The sequence below is a fragment of the Globicephala melas genome, chromosome 20 (assembly GCF_963455315.2).
Source record: "Globicephala melas chromosome 20, mGloMel1.2, whole genome shotgun sequence".
Lineage (NCBI taxonomy): Eukaryota > Metazoa > Chordata > Mammalia > Artiodactyla > Delphinidae > Globicephala > Globicephala melas.
The window spans coordinates 36,111,374-36,125,413 of NC_083333.1; the positions used below are offsets into that span (position 1 = coordinate 36,111,374).

Sequence of the window (14,040 nt, forward strand, 5' to 3'; positions counted from 1 at the left end):
AAAACAATATTCCTTTCCCTAAACATGCCACTGGTAAGGTAAGACTAGAGTATTACCAATTTGTATTTTTCTCCCAAGGAACTTTGGAAACGTGAATACAATGATGAAGTGGTTGAATAACAGAGATCTTGAGGATCGAGTAGAATATAGAAACATTTAATCAAAGAATAAGCAAGGAACTGAATAAAAAACCAGAAAACAGACTTGCATAAAAATAAAGAAACTGTGTATATGAGAAAATAGTATTATAAAACACTGGAGTAAGGAAAGGTTACTCAACAACAAATAAGGTGGGAAAATTGTCTTTCTCCTTATAAGAAAAAATAATTATATCCTCTTCTCTCACCATAATCTCATCACCAAATATTAAATGGAAAAAAAGAAAAAAAGAAAACCAAAATGTTCTAAAAATCTGAAACTGAAAAACACAACTTTAACCATTTTAAGAAAATACAGGAGTATATATTGGCAATCTTTTAAGGAAAGATTTGTGAAACAAAATGGGGGAAAAGAATGTCAAATATGAATAAATTAAAAATTTTAACTTCTATTCAACAGGAGTTTCGAGTTTTAGTCTCATAACCAAAAGCAAAGTTTTAAGACCAGATAGAGACTGAGAGATGATATCCGCCCTAAACATCACAGACTAAGGATCAATGTAAGGGTATACAAACTTCTGTAAAGAGAACAAATATTCTAGGCTTTGCAGATCACATGTTCTCTGTTGCAACTACTCAACTCTGCCACTGTAGTGCTAAAGCTCTGTTCCAATAAAACTTTATTTATGGACACTGAAATCTAAATTTCATAAATTTTCACATTATGACATTTTATTCTTATTTTATTTTTTTCTGAATCATTTAAAATAAATGTAAAAACTATCTGCACAAAAACAGGTGGTGGGCTGGATCTGACCCATGGGCTATATAGTTTGCTGAACCCTGCCTAGAATATATGAAGAATATTCACAACTCAATAAGAAAAAGATAAATAATCCATGAGAAAATGCATAAAGGATATGAGAAGGCTGTTAACAAAAGAGGAAATGTGAAAGGCCAATAACCACATGAAAGGATATTCAGCCTTGCTAAAAATTAGGGAAAGAGAAATTAAAGCAGTAGGGTATTACCTTTCATCTACCAGATTGGGGAAAATGGAGAAGTCTGACCATGTGAATGTTGGAAAGGATATGGCAAAACAGGAAGTCTCAAACACTTCTGAGAAGAGTGTAAACTGATATAGTGACACAGGAGAGAAATTATCTAATAAAACTGAAAATGCAAATAATCTACATCTGGTTAATTCCACTTCTAGGTAGAGCCCCTAGATACGTATGTAAGGATATTCACTGCAGCATTATTTGTAGTAACACAAAGCAAATACTAAAATGAACTCCCAGAATAAATAAAACTCCCAGAAACTTATCTCTAAATTTCACCCCATTCTAAGAATGTTTTCATTTTTTATCCCTTTTATTCTTAACTACACTGTTACTGTGAAATCATAAATAATACCCTAAGAAACTACCTGGATCTTAGAATTATAAATACAAAGATGGTTAAACGAATATTAGCAATAGTTTTTTTATTGCTTAGTTGAAAATGAATTATTCTCTATAGAGTAAAATCTTTTGTTTTTATTCTGTAAGAGTATTTGTACGTTTTCTTTAATAAAATGATGTTTCTTTATTGTCAAAGCACCTAATACAACAGTCATTCAGTCGTCAACTTACTTTGCAACATTCTCCTTCAACAAAAGATATCTTAATTGCATCCAGCTCTCTACTGCAAATTTACAGTACTAATCCTTGCCAGCCATTTTGTTTTCAGTTTGTAACACTAGCCGCCAGCTGCCTTCAGCCTGACTCTATTAGCATATCGGATAATTTACGAAAGAAGCACAGAAATGGAACTAAAAGATATAGTTGGTTTGTATCAGAATACAACAATACATAGATATACTCTTTAAATATGCTTTTAAAATGATGCTTCTCTACTTCTTTTCAATATAATAATTGAAATTAATAATTATTTTTTAATATAAATGCTCATTCCTGCTCACAGTAATTTTTTCTTCCCCCAAGTCCTATAAATGACGTTGACCTATTACTGTTTAAATATAAGACTTTTCCAATTTTAATAGGATAAACTACAAGTGTATTTTAAATATGTTCTGTAAAAGGATAAAAGGGTTGGATATTTGGTACTGTAATTTACACCTATATTCCAGCAGGCCACCTAGCCAAGAATAATAAATACTTAAAAGCTAACATATATTGTTCTCACATCTCAAGGGTGTTTCTAGTAACCAGCGGACAGCAAACAAGTCTTCACCTGTTTTGACTTGCGATAGCCTGCTGTTTGAATGTCAATAACAATGTGCCCTCACCAAGCATCACTAAAGTCTTAGATGACAAACTATCTAATGCAATTTTAATATGATGGGAAAGGGTAGGGCCAGAGTTTCTATTAGTGTCCTGTTGTTCTTCAGAACTCTTTCCATCCCATCCTTCCCCCTCCCCCAATAAGTTCCACTCATCCATATTTAATAAATGTTCTGAAATTATATTATTCATTAACCCACTCCACTTAACATAAAACTCCTTTTAGAGAGACTCTTCTAGCTCATTAAATAATACTATTTAGAAAGTTTGTTAACTTCATAGAATATAACACTTCCTTGAAATAACAATGAACAACAACAGAGTCTGAAGGGGATAAAAACCCACAAGGACATAAAATGCTCAAGAATAAGGATTATGAAAGTGCTTTAACAACTTCATTTTCTCTTCCAAAGCCCTCCAAGGCATTCTTCTGTTTTTACTGTGATGTTAACTAACCATCCAGGCTGCTGTAGAAGCCTCTGGTTAGAATGGATTTCAAGGCTGCTGTGTCTTGTGAGGAACCAATCAGATTTCTTTGTTTCATCTGCAACATTCCATCAGGGTTATATAACATTTTAGATACATGAAACATTCTAATAATACAGTGTATTTCGATCTATAGTTAGTTATCTATTGTCACTAAATTTGGCACATGAAAATCCCTATTATTCTTCTGTGTCATTCGATAAATCAAGGAATACAGTACAGATGAAAAGGTTATATTTTCTTTTTGGGGAGAAGATAGAATGAATTTGCTTTGTCTAAAAGAAAGAGTTTTTGAAAATATAAAATATAAGCACTCTGCAGACTGTAAGATTAAAGCTGATTCTTCTTATTTCTGTCTACAGTAAAGTGGGTGAGGTAATCCAGCACAGTAGCAAACAGCCATGTAGTTTGTTAATTCTTATCACATACAACATGTCATTAGTATAGAATAAAACATTATAAATAGATTTTAAACTCAGGCTTAAACTTTTGCTAATTCTTTTAAAGCACAGAAAAATTAAGTATTTAATATTTAAACAAACATTTCCTCAAACAAGAAAATCTGAACTCTGTATGTCATAGCCCAAATAAACACCCACAATACCAACCAAAAAAACAGTATACCAGCAGCACTGTTACCTATATGATCAGAACACTTGCAGTACACTTCTACTGGAACCACGCAAATATTCATGTTCTCTCTCTCTCTCTCTCTGCTAGAGATAATGCTGCATAACTTAAATACTGCTCTTCTGTGCTATTAATATAACAACTCAGATATTCAAGAATAAAGCCAGCTGGAACCTGTGAATCTAGTCTTTTCTTTCTTTTTACAACTCAAAGGCATCCCACATTTGATGCTTACAAATCAGCACAGGATTAAAATAGTGCCTGAATGCATTAAAAAGCTGAATCTGTTGGGTGTGGCTTAAGTAAATACATCTTGTCTCAACTGGACAGCTCCCCAGTACCATGCAGCCACCGACACCCAAAATATAGAGTACATAAGTGCTCCCGGGAGAGGGTGAGAAACTAAACCCCCATGTTTTTCTAAGCTTGATGTTCAATTGTTTCTTTACTGTACTTCTAAAATGACAGTGCCTTGAGTCAATACGGAGCATTGCTCAAGAAACCAAGGACAGAGAAATTTTACTTGTCCTATTCCTCTCCTTATTTTATACTCACTGTGTACAACATGGCCGTTCTTACTAACATTTTGCTTTCATAAAAGAGGTAGTCATTTAAATCATGACTATGTGCAATGCGAACTCACACTGCATTACAGTCATCAATAAAATATGAAGTGCCAACTCCAGTGTTCATTCTCCTTATTCTCCATCTCACCAGAGAATGCTCTACTAACGCTCTCTACTATTATAAAATGAACACTATTAGGAAAGAGACATTGCTAGGAGCTGCGACAGATATGCAACAGAAAATATAAAACCTGTAAGTGCTTACTTTTAAAAAAATCTACTATTAATAGGAAAAAAACCCTTCATGTATATGTATATGTGTATCTATTTTTATATATACACATTACACATATTTAGTACAAGTATAAATCTGTTTATAAGCTACCATGCATGCATTTATTAAAGCTACACATGCAATATACCTGAAACTTCTATATATAGAGGGCATGCAGATTTCAGAACTATACATTTTCACTCTTAAGTGGCCATAATCAAATATTAAAACAGCTAAGGATATCTGACATACTGAACTATAGCTAAGCTTTTAATCTTGTTAGACAATTTTCTCTGCTATTCAGTGTAGCAAACCCACCTTTGGATCATATTGTCGGTTATTTTTTTCCCATGCCCTCTACGTGCTGCACCATTTTGTTTGTCTTCTGGACAGTGGAGAACTCGGCAGAACAGCAGTGAAGGAGTGTACTGAAGTCAGCAGAGGCAGTGCCAGCCTCCTACTGCAGTCTGTATATTGAACGCACTCAAACCCACAGGTGCCTACGTAAAATCCTCCAGCTGCAGCCTGTAACTTAGTGTTTCCTTCAGCAGCAGATCTGTATGCTACCTTCACTTTGTTTTAACCCAATAAATGGACAGGATACACAACAGTATGCATCTTTTAAAAATGCATTTTACACAAAATATTTATATTGATATTATCTCTATTAAGTAGCCAAAAATGACTGACTTTTTAAATCAGGAGGATAATTACCAAATTATGAAGATTCAGAGGAATAATCACCAAAAAAGAAATACATTTCTAACATTTTAAAAATTTTAAATTGATAATTTTTTCAAGAAAGTGTAACATTAAAAAGTAACAAGTGACATGTCTTACATCGTCTTACGTGAATGGCTTTACAAGTAATTTTTCACATACCATTTAAGTATATCATGAATAAATGTATAAATAGGCCTACCATTAACCATATCTTTTCAACAACAAATAATCCATTGATAAGAAGAAAATACAGAACTTATCTGTTAAAAGGCAAAGTGAACCTAAGTAAACCATTGTTCAAACACTGACGGATGAAACAAAAAACAGAAGCTCATAATCCTTTCACATAAACTTCAAACATATACACTTTTGTTCTACCAGGATTATAGAATTTAAAAACTGAGAGAAACCTTAAAGAAGACAAATAAATCTAACTCTTTAATTTTTCAGATGAACAAATTAAGAACCAGAGAGGTTAATGCTAAAGTACCTTTCCCAAGGTCACACAGCCAGTCAGTAGCAAAACCTGGATTTCTACCCACATCTTTTAATAAATAATTAATAACTACCGAAACTCACCAAAGATTAAATACTAAGCTGAATATTCCTATTAACTATTAAATAAAGTTTGGCGCTAAAAAACCTTTATAAAAAGAAATCTCCAGGCCCAGATGGCTTCACAGGTAAATTCTACCAAACATTTAAAGAAATAACAATTCTACACAATCTCCTCCAGATAACAGAATAGAGGGAAACACTCCCAACTCATTTTATGAGGACAAAATCACTCTGATATCAAAGCAGACAAAAACACCACAGAAAAGTATAGACCAATATCCGTCATGAACACAGAAACAGAAATCCTCAACAAAATATTAGCAAATCAAATCCAGTAATTTTTTTTTTTTTTTTTTTGCGGTACATGGGCCTCTCACTGCTGTGGCCTCTCCCATTGCGGAGCACAGGCTCCGGACGCCCAGGCTCAGCGGCCATGGCTCACAGGCCCAGCCGCTCCACAGCATGTGGGGTTCTCCCAGACCTGGGCACGAACCCGTGTCCCCTGCATCAGCAGGCGGACTCTCAACCACTGCACCACCAAGGAAGCCCCAGTAGTGTACTTTTAAAAGACCCACATACACCATGACCAACAGGGATTTATCCTGGGAATGCTAAGCTAGTCAACATTTGGAAATCACTAACGTAATCCATTATATTAGTGATTCAAAGAAGAAAAATCACTTGACGTAGAAAATGTATTTAACAAATTCCAACATCCATTCATGATAAAAACTAGAAAACTAGGAAGAGAGGGAAATTTCCTCAGCTTGATAAAGAACATCTACAAAAAACCTACAGCCAACATCATACTTAGCAGTCAAAGACTGAATGCTTACCCACAAACCCCAAAGATCAGGACCAAGGCAAGAACACCCACTCTCACCACTCCTAGCCACCATCATACTAGAAGCACGCATCAGTGTATACAGACTGGAAAAGAAAAAATAAAACTGTCCCTGTTCTCAGAAGACATTATTTTACACTTAAAAAATTCAAAGAAATCTACCAAAAGCAAACAAACCCCTCCAAAAACCTCTTAAAACTAAGTGAGTTTAACAAGGTCACAGTACGAAGTCAAAAAAAAAAATCGTTTTTTAATTAAATTATTTATTTAGACTTTTATATATTAGCAATGTACAATTAGAAACAAACATGTTAAACACACAATAGCTAAAAAAAAGGAAAAGAAAAGAAATAGTTATAAATCTAACAAAACAAATACAAGATCTGTATGGCAGTACTAAAAAGTGCTGATGAAAGACATCAAATAAGACCTAAATAAATGAAAAACATATGTTCATGAACTGGAAGATCCCACATGGAAAGATTTCAATTCTACTCCAACTGGTCCACAGACTTAATGCAATTCTAACCAATATCCCAAAAGGATGTTTTTATAGATAAAGATTCTAAAATATATACAGAAAGGTAAAGGACCTAAAATGTCTAAAACACGTTTGAAAAACAACGAAGTTGTAGGAATCACACGACCCTGTTTTTAAGACTTACTATAAAGCTACAGTAATCAAAACAGTGTGGTATTGGCAAATTGATAGAAACAGCCCAGTGGAACAGAACAGACAGTGGAGAAACAGACCTGTTCGACAAATATGGTCAACTGATTTGTGACAATGGTGGAAAAGCAATTCAAAGGAGAAGGGATAGCCTCTTCAACAATGTTGTTGGAACAACTGCATTATGCAGATGTAAAAAAACAAACATACACATCAACTTTAACCTCAGACATGATATTAAAAAAAACTCAAGGGATTTCTCTGGTGGTGCAGTGGTTAAGAATCCGTCTGCCAATGCAGGGGACATGGGTTCAATCCCTGGTCTGGGAAGATTCCACATGCCGTGGAACAACTAAGCCCGTGCACCAGAACTACTGAGCCTGCACTTTAGAGCCCGCAATCCACAACTACTGAGCCCATGTGCCACAACTACTGAAGCTCGTGTGCCTAGAGCCCATGCTCTGCAACAAGAGAAGCTACTGCAATGAGAAGCCCGTGCACCACAACGAAGAGTAGCCCCCGCTTGCTGCAACTAAAGAAAGCCCACGCACAACAACAAAGACCCAACGCAGCCAAAAATAAAATAATTTTTAAAAAACTCAAAAAGGATCATAAATCTAAATATAAAACTATAAAACTTAAGGAAAAAATAGGAGAAATCTTTATGACCAAGTTAAGCAGAATTTTTAGATATATACCAAAAGCATGATCCACTTTAAAAAAAAAGATAAACTGAACTTCATCAAAATTTAAAACTTTGTTCTGCAAAAATCACCGTTACGAGAATAAACAAAACAAGCAAATCACATATCCAGCAAAGGACCTGTATCTAGAATATACAATGAACTCTCAAAACTCAAGAGTAAGAAAACGAACAACCTAATTAAAAACTGAACAAAAGATCTAAACAGACACTTCACCATAGGGGATATACAAAAGGAAAAATATGCACAGGAAAAGATGTTCTACGTCATTCACCATTAGAGAATTGCAAATTAAAACCACAATGAGATACCGGTACACATTTAATAGAGTGGCTAAAATAAAAAATTTATATATTGACAATATCAAGTGCTAGCAAGCATGTGGAACAACTGGAACTCTCATACATAGCTGCTGGGAATCAACATGATACAGCCACTCTGAAAAATAGCTCGGAAGACATTTCCTGAGACCCTCACACCATGCTGCTTCTTTATGCCACAAATACCCTGCCTTCAGGGAGGCAGATTCGACATTCGTTCTCCCATTTCATCCCCTGCCTGCCTTGTGAATAAACCCTCTCTTCGCTGCAAACCTCTACATCTCAGTATCTTGGTTTGTGGGATGTCAGGCAAGAGCAACCTAGTTTGGTAACACTTGGTTGAATGGCAAAACTGCCATGTGGCTGACAGGGTCTTGGTGCTCTGGCCAGGTGTCAGGCCTGAGCCTCTGAGGTGGGAGAGCCGAGTTCAGGACGTTGGACCACAAGAGACCTCCCAGCCACACATAATATCAATTGGTGAGAGCTCTCCCAAAGATCTCTGTCTCAACGCTAAGACGTAGCTCCACTCATTGACCAGCAAGCTCCAGTGCTGGACAACCCACGCCAAACAACTAGCAAGACAGGAACACAACCCGACCCGTTAGCAGAGAGGCTGCCTAAAATCATACTAACTTCACAGACACCCCAAAACATACCACAAGATGCAGTCCTGCCCACCAGAAAGACAAGATCCAGTCTCATCCACCAGAACACAGGCTCTAGTCCCCTCCACCAGGAAGCCTACACAACCCACTGAATCAACTTTAGCCACTGGGGACAGACACCAAAAACAACGGGAACTACAAACTGGCAATCTGTGAAAAGTAGACCCCAAACACAGTAAGTTAACCAAAATAAGAAGACAGAGAAATACACAGCAGAGAAAGGAGCAACGTAAAAACCCACCACACCAAACAAATGAAGAGGAAATAGGCAGTCTACCTGAAAAACAATTCAGAGTAATGATAGTAAAGATGATCCAAAATCTTGGAAACAGAATGGAGAAAATACAAGCAACGTTTAACAACGACCTCGAAGAACTAAACAGCAAACAAACAATGATGAACAACACAATAAATGAAATTAAAAGTTCTCTAGAAGGAATCAATAGCAGAATAACTGAGGCAGAAGAACGGATAAGTGACCTGGAAGATAAAACAGTGGAAATAACTACCGCAGAGCAGAATAAAGAAAAAAGAATGAAAAGAATTAAGGAGAGTGTCAGAGACCTCTGGGACAACATTAAACGCACCAACATTCAAATTATACGGGTCCCAGAAGAAGAAGAGAAAAAGAAAGGGACTGAGAAAATATTTGAAGAGATTATAGTTGAAAATTTCCCTATTATGGGAAAGGAAATAGTTAATCAAGTCCAGGAAGTACAGAGAGTCCCATACAGGATAAATCCAAGGAGAAAAATGCCAAGACACATATTAATCAAACTATCAAAAATTAAATACAAAGAAAACATATTAAAAGCAGCAAGGGAAAAATAACACACAAGGGAATCCCCATAAGGTTAACAGCTGATCTTTCAGCAGAAACTCTGCAAGCCAGAAGGGAGTGGCAGGACATATTTAAAGTGATGAAAGGGAAAAACCTACAACCAAGATTACTCTACCCAGCAAGGATCTCATTCAGATTCGATGGAGAAATTAAAACCTTTACAGACAAGCAAAAGCTAAGAGAATTCAGCACCACCAAACCAGCTTTACAACAAATGCTAAAGGAACTTCTCCAGGCAGGAAACACAAGAGAAGGAAAAGACCTACAAAAACAAACCCAAAACAATTAAGAAAATGGTGATAGGAACATACATATCGGTAATTACCTTAAATGTAAATGGATTAAATGCTCCAACCCAAAGACTGGCTGAATGGATATAAAAACAAGGCCCTTACATATGCTGTATACAAGAGACCCACTTCAGACCTAGGGACACATACAGACTGAAAGTGAAGGGATGGAAATGGAAATCAAAAGAAAGCTGGAGTAGCAATTCTCACATCAGACAAAATAGACTTTAAAAAAAAGACTATTACAACAGACAAAGAAGGACACTACATAACAATCAAGGGATCAATCCAAGAAGATATAACAATTGTAAATATTTATGCACCCAACATAGGAGCACCTCAATACATACGGCAAATGCTAACAGCCATAAAAGGGGAAATTGACAGTAACACAATAATAGTAGGGGACTTTAACACCCCACTTTAACCAATGGACAGATCATCGAAAGTGAAAATAAATAAGGAAACATAAGCTTTAAATGATACATTAGACAAGATGGACCTAACTGATATTTATAGGACATTCCATCCAAAAAGAACAGAATACACTTTCTTCTCAAGTGCTCATGGAACACTCTCCAGAGTAGATCATACCTTGGGTCACAAATCAAGCCTTGGTAAATTTAAGAAAACTGAAATCGTATCAAGTATCTTTTCCGACCACAATGCTATGAGACTAGATACCCATTACAGGAAAAAAAAACTGTAAAAAATACAAACATATGGAGGCTAAACAATATGCTACTAAATAATCAAGAGATCGCTGAAGAAATCAAAGAGGAAATCAAAAAATACCTAAAACAAATGACAACGAAAACACAACGACCCAAAACCTATGGGATGCAGCAAAAGAAGTTCTAAGAGGGACGTCTATAGCAATACACTCCTACCTCAAGAAACAAGAAACAGCTCAAATTAACAACCTAACCTTACACCTAAAGCAGTTAGAGAAAGAAGAACAAATAAAACCCAAAGTTAGCAGAAGGAAAGAAATCATAAAGATCAGATCAGAAATAAATGAAAAAGAAATAAAGGAACAATAGCAAAGATCAATAAAACTAAAAGCTGGTTCTTTGAGATGATAAACAAAATTGATAAACCATTAGCCAGACTCATCAAGAAAAAAAAGGAGAAGACTCAAAACAATAGAATTAGAAATGAAAAAGGAGATGTAACAACTGCCACTGCAGAAATACAAAGGATCATGAGAGATTATTACAAGCAGCTATTTGTCAATAAAATGGACAACCCGGAAGAAATGTACAAATTCTTAGAAAAGCACAACCTCCGAGACCGAACTAGGAAGAAACAGAAAATATAAACAGACCAATCACAAGCACTGAAATTGAAACTGTGATTAAAAATCTTCCAACAGGGTTTCCCTGGTGGCGCAGTGGTTGTGAGTCCGCCTGCCGATGCAGGGGATACGGGTTCGTGCCCCGGTCCAGGAAGATCCCGTGTGCTGCGGAGCGGCTGGGCCCGTGAGCCATGGCCACTGAGCCTGTGCATCCGGAGCTTGTGCTCTGCAACGGGAGAGGCCACAAAAGTGAGAGGCCCGTGTACCACAAAAAAAAAAAAGAAAAACAAAAATCTTCCAACAAACAAAAGCCCAGGACCAGATAGCTTCACAGACGAATTCTATCAAACATATAGAGAAGAGCTAACACCTATCCTTCTCAAACTCTTCCAAAATACAGCAGAGGGAGGAACACTCCCAAACTCATTCTACAAGGCCACCATCACCCTGATACCAAAACCAGACAAAGATGTCACAAAAAAAGAAAACTACAAGCCAGTATCACTGATGAACACAGATGCAAAAATCTTCAACAAAATATTAGCAAACAGAATCCAACACCACATTAAAAGGATCATACACCATGACCAACTGAGGTTTATACCAGGAATACAAGGATTCTTCAATATATGCAAATCAATCAATGTGTATGGTGATACACCATATTAACAAACTGAAGGATAAAAATCATATGATAATCTCAATAGATGCAGAAAAAGCTTTTGACAAAATTCAACACCCATTTATGATAAAAACCCTCCAGAAAGTAGGCATAGAGGGAACTTACCTCAACATAATGAAGGCCATATATGGCAAACCCACAGCCAACATCGTTCTCAATGGTGAAAAACTGAAACCATTTCCACTAAGATCAGGAACAAGACAAGGTTGCCCACTCTCACCACTATTATTCAACATAGTTGAATATTCCACATAGTTTTAGAAGTTTTAACCACAGCAATCAGAGAAGAAAAAGAAATAAAAGGAATCCAAATAGGAAAAGAAGTAAAGCTGTTACTGTTTGCACATGACATGATACTATACATAGAGAATCCCAAAGATGCTACCAGAAAACTACTAGAGCTAATGAATGAATTTGGTAAAGTAGCAGGATACAAAATTAATGCACAGAAATCTCTTGCATTCCTATACACTAATGATGAAAAATCTGAAAGAGAAATTAAGGAAACACTCCCAATTACCATTGCAGTAGAAAGAATAAAAAACTTAGGAATACACCTACCTAAGGAGACAAAAGACCTGTATGCAAAAACTATTAAGACACTGATGGAAAATTTAAAGACGATACAAACAGATGGAGAGAGATTTCATGTTCTGGACTGGAAGAACCAGCATTGTGAAAATGACTATACTACCCAAAGCAATCTACAGATTCAATGCAATCCCTATCAAACTACTACTGGCATTTTTCACAGAACTAGAATAAAAAATTTCACAATTTGTATGGAAACACAAAAGACCCCTAAGAGCCAGAGCAATCTTGAGAAAGAAAAACAGATCTGGAGGAATCAGGCTCCCTGACTTCAGACTATACTACAAAGCTACAGTCAGCAAGACAGTATGGTACTGGCACAAAAACAGAAATATAGATCAATGGAACAGGATAGAAAGCCCGGAGATAAACACACACACATCTGGTCACCTTATCTTTGATAAAGGAGGCAACAACATACAATGGAGAAAAGACAGCCTCTTCAGTAAGTGGTGCTGGGAAAACTGGACAGCTACATGTAAAAGAATGAAATTAGAACACTCCTTAACACACCATACACAAAAATAAACTCAAAATGGATTAAAGATCTAAATATAAGGCTAGACACTATCAAACTCTTAGAGGAAAACATAGGCAGAAGACTCTATGACATAAATCACAGCAAAATCCTTTTTGACCCACCTCCTAGAGAAATGGAAATAAAAACAAAAAACAAATGGGACCTAATGAAACATAAAAGCTTTTCCATAGCAAAGGAAAATATAAACAACACAAAAAGACAACCCTCAGAATGGGAGAAAATATTTGCAAACAAAGCAACTGACAAAAGATTAATCTCCAAAATATACAAACAGCTCATGCAGCTCAATATCAAAAAACAAACAACCCAATCAAAAATGGGCAGAAGACCTAAACAGACATTTCTCCAAAGAAGATATACAGATTGCCAACAAACACATGAAAGGATGCTCAACATCACTAACCATCAGAGAAATGCAATTCAAAACTCCAATGAGGTTATCACCTCACACCACTCAGAATGGCCATCATCAAAAAATCTACAAACAATAAATGCTGGAGAGGGTGTGGAGAAAAGGGAACCCTCTTGCACTGCTGGTGGGAATGTAAATTGATACAGCCACTATGGAGAACAGTATGGAGGTTCCTTAAAAAACTTAAAATAGAACTACCATATGACACAGCAATCCCACTACTGGGCATATACCCTGAGAAAACCATAATTCAAAGCATCATGTACCACACTGTTCATTGCAGCACTATTTACAATAGCCAGGACATGGTAGCAACCTAAGTGTCCATCAACAGATGAGTGGATAAAGAAGATGTGGCACATATTTACAATGGAATATTACTCAGCCATAAAAAGGAACGAAATTGAGTTATTTGTAGTGAGGTGGATGGACCTAGAAATCTGTCATACAGAATGAAGTAAGTCAGAAAGAGAAAAACAAATACCGTATGCTAACACATATATATGGAATCTAAAAAAAAAAAAAGGTTCTGAAGAACCTAGGGGCAGGACAGGAATAAAGAT

At 36.1% G+C, this 14,040-nt stretch overlaps 1 protein-coding gene across 8 annotated transcripts in view; it reads right to left on the bottom strand.

Moving 5' to 3' along the window:
- Window positions 1–14,040, bottom strand: part of TANC2 (tetratricopeptide repeat, ankyrin repeat and coiled-coil containing 2) — a 357,539-nt gene that overhangs the window by 290,917 nt on the left and 52,582 nt on the right. Inside the window, exon 1 of one of the 8 annotated variants that reach the window (XM_060290545.1) lies at window positions 4,658–4,742. The exons of the other annotated variants lie outside the window; for them this stretch is intronic. The gene's annotated coding sequence lies outside the window, so the exon portion shown is untranslated. Of the gene's footprint in view, window positions 1–4,657; window positions 4,743–14,040 lie in introns of those variants that run through there. 8 annotated transcript variants of the gene reach the window in all.